We start from the raw sequence: 7,830 nt of genomic DNA, 5'->3' as shown, positions 1-7,830 counted from the left end.
GAACAGAACATCTACTCTTTAAGGGAATCATGAATGTATTTAAGCATGTTTATCTTTGAGCCAGGCCTAGCTAATATGATAAGTATAACTTGAAAGCCCCATCTGAGTGAATTTGGTCCAATAATATGGAGGAGCAGATTGGTTGAAGCCATTCAAATCAAATTGAGCAAAATCGGTTTGCAATCTAAGGGGACAACGTCCATGAAAGAAATCACAGTTGCAAGGTTGGTATTAGGAGAAACAAAAGTGAGGATAAATAAATAACATGAGAGCTCTCCACCACTCACTACGTCTTAATGTAAACAAAATGTCAAGCAAGATATGATGTTTCGTTAACTAAACAGAGGGGGAGAGGACATAATTTTTATTCAAAAGCATAAATAAAAGGAAGACCAAATTAATTCCCAGAAGGGAGAAACCATCGAGCATCAATGAGATCCATCTTGTCAAGATCGGGATAGCGATCGAGGGACTTGGTTGCAAGATTGAACACACAGATGTCAAGGTCGGGAGATGCACATTGGCAGGGACGATAGTGGCGGGTGAAATAAATGGAGTCAGGTTCGATACCAAGGGCCTTGTTAGCAGGCACAGTGTAACCCAAGTCAAGAAGCAGGGCCTCACCATTAAGAGAATCTACCTCAGTAACCGTGTGGCCGAAGAGATGAGGGTTTTCAATATCAGGATTCTTCTTGTAGAGGCGGAAGCAGGTCCTATTGCATGGATCACTCTCAACCAACAGAACCTGCCCTGATGCTGTAACCGCAATGCTAGAATCGCAGGACATATCCGCAGAAAGCATTGGGAATGGTGTACCATCGGTAATGTCGTCTTTAAAGAAACCTTGCGGTCCAGACAGATCTAGGACTCGAACATAACGACGATTTGTTGAGAGATAAAGACGGGTACCCCATAGCACCATCTCCGACAAGCCATCTAACCAGTGCAAGTCTTGGTGGTGAAACAGTGGAATGTCAGTGTAATGAGTATCCCCATTCTTGCAGAAGCTCATGTAAGAGTGGCCAGGGAGGTCGAACAACCACACCACAACGTACTCTTTTCCACTCTCGGAAACCCACAAAAGTCCCCTCACCACATCAGCACTCAGATCGCTGAAAATACTGTCAGAATCTTGCCTTATAAACTTTCTATCTCCCACGCACTTGACAATACAATCAGCTGAATCAATCGACTCTAGAGACGGAAGACGGATCTTTTTCTCGCTAAACGCATCTACCATGTACAAATTGGATCCAGAATCTAACAACAAAAGCCAGTTACCCGAGTTTGCCAGGAATCGACACCCACAAAAGTCTCCCAGTTTCCTTTGGAACGTGCCTTCTTTCGGGTTGTACAGCACACAACCACCGTCTTTCGGAAAAAAGCATCAGCCCTGGAGATCCACGTAGATCCGGCGAGCTACAGCTTCGTTTGAGGGAAGATGATATCGTCATTATCAGGGAGGCAGTTTCTCGAGTTTGTGGCCTGAGCAGTTATTGTGTCGAGTCCTGCTTAGGGTTTTCTCTTGGGCTACCAAGACAACTTAAGTTTATTATAGTTAATAAGAGCATGATTATCCCTAGAAATCCATTAGGTTTCTTAATGACTATTTAAATATTAAATTTTAGTTAAGAAATTTAGTTAAGAGTCACCTAATTTTCTTGCTCCAATGGGAGTTTCTTAATAAGGAGTTTCTTAAAAAAAAAAAAAAAATTAAAGATAAGATTGGAGAAAGAAGAAACACATGAGGAAGGATTCAAGAATGAAGAGAAGTGTTATTGGGAGGTTCTTTCATCAATATACACTTCAGTTCTTATCAGTATACATATAGTTTGTACTATATAAATCATACTAAAGAGAAGTATTCTCAACCATTTGTGTGATGTAGTTTTTATTACCATACAAAAACAATTCTAATACAAGCGTGTCTCAAGAACACAAGAATACAAGTTTTTATTACCTCTCGAGCAGCTTGTACCGAGTGTCGTTCAAGTAAAACGACTGAGCGGTCTCCATGATCCATTTCGCCTCCTCGTCAGTGAGTTTGCTTATGAACACAACATCACCTCGGATAAACACCAAGTCTTTTGTCTCTGAAAGCTCGATGTAGAAGGTGCTAGTCAGGTAAGGAGCCGCTTGAGTTCCTCTTGCTTTGTAGTCTTCGAGCCTGTGGAAATCATGTGTGGCGCTTCAACTGCCACATTAACGATCAAAGATCAAATGATGTATCTAGCAAAGATTCAGCTTCACATACCCACCACCATATCAGGTAAATAAACTGTTCAAGATTAACTAGTTTGCTAGCGTTGGTCCTAACTAAGTAGTAAAGAATGTCTTTTTCAAGTAAACCCATCTCAATCATTGACTCTAACTGTCAGATAAAGTTACCACACACCTTGAGCAAAAATTGTAACATAACCATTTCCTCTCCACAATAGAATGACAAAGTATCGGCTGCAATTATAACATCAAACCGATAAACGTGGAGAAGATCTTTGACCCACTGCACACACAAATTAAAAGTTCTTAACTGGAAGTTACAAATTTTCAGCCAAGAAAACTATTAGGTACACAACATAGGACTGAGAAATTACACTGAAGCCTTTTCGGGTGGGGTTGCTAGAGGAGGCTCAGGGTACTTGTCTTCCAAAGTCTGTGTTATGACATCAGAATCCGGAACCCATTTCTCATCAAACTTCACCACTGGGACTTTTCCTTCTGCACTAATTTTCAAGAACCTGTAAACATTTAAACAAGAATACAAGTAAGGAAACCACTGTCATTTAATCAAGAATCATGTAATCTTTAAACACATTAAAAGAAGATCCCAAGCACTCACCACTCAGGCTTGTTACTCAAATCCACCATTTTCATGTCATAAGGCACATGCTTCTCCTCCATAGTCAACAACACCCTTTGGCAAAAAGGGCCTACCAACAAAAATTATGCATATAAAACAACGGCGGTGCTTGGTTGAAACCTAAGGCTTATCAGAGAGGGAGAGAGTGATTTGGTAGCTGAAGAAACGAAAGGAGAGTGCTTTTGTTGTTAACTTAGGGAAGATTGTGTCGTCCAGCGGAGAAGCCAGAGGAGATGGAGACGACGACAGAAGACGGAGAACACGAGAGAAACATAAGAAAAAAAATTGAAACTTAGGGAAGATTGACACGTGTTCTAAAAAACCCATTCTAAATCGGTTACCAAAATCACCTATTAAGGATCGATTACTCTTATTTTAATTACTTTTGATTTAATTAAATCCCTGATTTTCTTAAAAACCCCACTTAAGGATCTGGGATAATGATGGTCTAAGAGATATTATACTAACACCCTAATCATCGGTTGTACGTGGCACACTTTATTTTTTTTTAAGCAACATAAACTTAATTCCCAAATGTTTAAAAATAATTTAGGTCCAAACTATTGTTGCCCCTAGAAATAAAAGTGAAATGACCAGGACTTCTCCCATGCATGGCGAGGAGACTGAAGATTGATTGGAAGATCCGTAGAATAACTCTTCTGCTGCACCATCCGTGATCCAAGCTAAGCCTGCCTCTCCCGAAATGGGGCTCCAAGAGCCGTCGGTATTACATAAGATTTCCGAGAAATTAAGGTTCGCTTGATGTTGATGTGACGGACCTGATTTGATCGTCATCCTGGATCGTGGTGGTTGAGCAATTTCCCATTCTTTGAGGGACAAAAGAGCTTTTAGAGCAGTGTACATCGGCGATTGAGTCTGGCTCTTGAAGACAAGCTGGTTTCTGGATATCCAAATGAACCAGCAAAACCAAATAAACGCGTTACCAGTGAATCCATACGGTGGGAGAGGAGTTCTTTTCCAGGATTCCTCGAGCTTCTCGAAAAAGGGAATCGTCATGGTGATGTCGATGGGGTGATCCCAGGGGTCGTAGGTCCACACCTCAGTTTCATATTGGCAATGAAAGAGTATATGATTGATACTCTCCGGTGCTCCACATCGAATGCAAGTGGTGTTCGAAAGTAGACCTCTCTTTCGCAGATTTTCCTCAGTTAACAATGCATTTGATCATATCTTCCAAAGGAAGAACTTCAGCTTCGGTGAGAGATGTCGGGACCATATAAGTTTTTTCCATTTACCTCTTTTTTTTCCCCAAGTAGGGAGGAAAGTAGAGTAGTGACCCGATTTAACGCTATAAATCCCTCATTTCTGTAGGGGCCAAACAAAGGAATCATGTTTGCCCAAGACACTAGGACGCAGCTTCATGATATGATCCTTTAACTCAGGAAGGAGGTTCTCCGCAAGACCAGCATTCCATTCTCGTGTTTCCCGTGTAAGTAGATCGGAGACCATTAAATCTCTATCTTGAAGTAGGACATGGCCTATTGGTTTGAGTTTTAATTCTGTATTTATCCACGAATCATTCCAGATGGAAGTTGATTCTCCAGTGTCTATTGCCTTGCCTAGGTGTTCCAGTAGTAGGTCTCTCCCTCACATGATCCCTCTCCAGCCGTGTGAGGTCGTCTAAGTCTTTAAAAAGGAGGTCTTATGGCAGTATTTCCCCAGCAAGACCTTTGCTAGGAGGCAATCTGGATTGGTAAGCAGTCTCCATCCTATTTTAGCTAGCAGGGCGTGATTGAACGCTTGTATGTCACAAAAACCTAGCCTTCCTAAGTTTTTTGGTTGTGTCAGTGTGTCCCAGTAGATCCAGCAGATCTTTCTAACTTCGTCCTTCGAGTCCCACCAAAACCTGGTGAGAACCGATTGTATACGTTTGCAAAGAGAGTTCAAAACAAGTCATAGCAAAAGATGGGATCACAGATAGAACTGATTTGATCATGATCGCTTTGCCTGCAGTGGAGAGGAATTGTGTAGACCAGTTCAGGGAGTGTTGCTTCATCTTGTCCACGATTGACGAGAACATATCCTTTTTCTTTCGTCCAAAGTGTTCTGGTAGGCTCATGTATTTGCCGACACAATCCTCCTTCTCTATACCTAGTTGTGCTTTAACTCGACTGTGAATATCTGCATGTGTTTTTCTAGAGAAGTAGATTGAGGATTTCATGGAATTTATTTTCTGACCTGAAGCTGCTTCATAGCTGCGTAAGATGTCCACTAAACTAGAGTGGAACAGGCATGGCTGTCATTTTCGGTGAAAAACATTGTGTCGTCAGCGAATAGAAGGTGATTTATTTTTAGACTATTTCGAGACACTATGATCCCTAGTAGTGATCCTTCTTCTTGTGCCTTAATGCAGAGGCCCGACAATACTTCTCCACGCACTATGAAGATATACGGTGATATCGGATCACCCTGCCTGATGCATCTTTGGGGGATTACACATCCAACTGCTTCATCATTGAGGAGAAAAGAGTAGGATAGCGTTGTTATGCACTCCATGATCTAGCCAACAAAGGTGAGATAGAATCCCATTCTTTCAAATACATATCTGATAAACGACCATTTCAGCCTATCATAGGCTTTGCTGACTTCAGTTTTCACAGCCATTGAACAGTGTATAACAGCATCTACGATGTACAAATTGGATCCTGAATCAAACAACAAGAGCCAGTTACCCGAGTTTGCCAGGAATTGACACCCTGAAAAGTCTCCCAGTTTCCTTTGGAACGTGCCTTCTTTCAGGTTATACAGCACACAACCACCGTCTTTCCGAAAAAAGGCATCACCCCTGGTGATCTGATGCGTCCTTTGAGGGAAGAAGTCATTATCAGGACTTCAGGAGGCAGATTCTCGCCTTGCAATTATTGCGTGTACTATAGGGCACCGCTTATGTTTTTTTTCTTGGGCTAAGGAGACAATTTAATAAAGTAACATCTCATAATAATAGTATTATACTAAGTTACTAACGGAATATTTAGTTGCTCAAAAAAAATAACTAACAAAATATTCTTGTTATGTTAATTTATAAATCACAATTCTAAATTTACATTATTTTCTCAAAAAAGTGACAACTTTCCAAAAAAAAAAAAAATTTTAAAATCCCCCTATATATTAAATGAGAAGTCAATTTAGTGATTTCTGATGACGTGTCGCTCATAGGTGAAGTTTCAAGAAATTATTATAATTTGATTGGTCGATTGTTTTCAATTTTTATTTATTTAAATTAGATCTAAAAATTTAAGGTAAGTCTAATAACATTTAACATCACTTGACATATAATCTAAAACATATTACAAATAACAATTTATGGCAACTAATTCTCGAAATTATAGAAAGATTAATAATGTTTTATTTATTACTTTTAATAATTATAGACTATAAAATATAATGAACGAATTTTTATATAAGATAATTATAATAGTTTTATACTCTACTTGATGAGTTGTATTCAAATATAATTATATAATAACTATTTTAAATATTACAAAATCCAAACATCTTTATTTATATGATTTTTAAGTTATTTATCGTTGTTTACAGAATAAATTTATCAGAATTTTAAAATTATTTATATAATGTTATAAATTATTAATAAAAATATAAATCCTACTATATATTGATTGAGAAGTCACATAAGTGATTTTTTATTACGTGTTGATCATAAATGAACTCTTCAAAATGTTATAATTTGATTGGCCAATGATTTTTAATTTTATTTATTATAATTATATCTAAAAGGAAAGGATAATTCAATTACCACTTTCCAAATAATCGACATAATATTAGAAATATTTTTTATGGTAACTAATTGTTGAAACTATGAAAGAGTAATAATGCGATCAATTTTTTTATATATTTATAAATTACATAAGATAATAAACAAAAATGTTTATTTGAATTGATATAATGATTTTATATTCGTATAGAAAGAATTATATTTGTATATAAAGTATCATAATAAAAATTAATGTCTAATAATTCAATGCGTGCTTTTATAAATCATTTATAAAATTATAAATACATTTATGAAATTAATTCTATTGGCTTATCAGATGTTTTAAATTATTATAAGAGGTTCTAAGTCATTTATAGAAACTTATACATTAATTTCTAAAATGTATTTTGAAATTTATCCTCCTATTACAACATTTTGAATTTTTTTCATTTTTAATGGTAAAATTCTTCAACTATGTTTACTTACTGTAGAAACCCCTAAACTAAAAATTTACTAGTAGTAATGGTAATTATGACCTGTTAAAGTTTAATTCATTAAATAAATTTAGTTTAGGCGGTTTTTCGTTAAATACTTAGTCAGAGGATTTTTACGCAAAACAAACTTAGTTGAGGGGTTTTAATGTTAAAATTCTTTATTCTTTCCTTATTATCTATTATTTAAATCCTTATAGTGAGATTTGTTTTATCAAAAACCAGTTGCAATCAACTGACGAGATATCTTCTTTTCTAATATCATGCATTTAATATTTAAATATATATATATATATATATATATATCAAGATTTGAGTTACCAAAATTATGTGTATAATATAACTAGAATATCTTTAAAATTTTATTAGAAAATATTCTATCTCGTAGCTGAGTTAAAAATTTATTAGAGAATATTCTATCTCATAGTTTCTCTTGAAAGCTAGGTCATTTAGAAACTTATACCAATTTGCTATATATATATCACGCCACCCCCATTAGTTTCACGAATTTTCATATGTTTTTGATCGTTCTAATTTAAATTCTACTTTTGTGATCTTGCGCAGGTGTATGATAATCAATAAGAAACTCATAGTCGGGAACACTATTACTGATAATTTTATGGGGGATTCTTCTTCTCTGTTTATTTTTGTTCTCTTTCTCTTCATGTTGTATCTCTATCTATATTTTTGCATCAGTAGTGATTCAACTAACAAAAAGAGACGACTCTCTGTATCTAGGAACTGAT

At 36.5% G+C, this 7,830-nt stretch overlaps 1 pseudogene; it reads right to left on the bottom strand.

Annotated features, from left to right (window-relative positions):
* Positions 1-231: 231 nt before the first annotated feature.
* LOC106389108 lies at positions 232-1,469 on the bottom strand (annotated as a pseudogene).
* Between the last annotated feature and the right edge of the window lie 6,361 nt (positions 1,470-7,830).

The sequence above is a fragment of the Brassica napus genome, chromosome C1 (genome assembly GCF_020379485.1).
Source record: "Brassica napus cultivar Da-Ae chromosome C1, Da-Ae, whole genome shotgun sequence".
NCBI classification, from domain to species: Eukaryota; Viridiplantae; Streptophyta; class Magnoliopsida; order Brassicales; family Brassicaceae; genus Brassica; species Brassica napus.
Note: the sequence above shows the minus strand (reverse complement) of the source record. Positions and strands in the feature narration are given on the sequence as shown.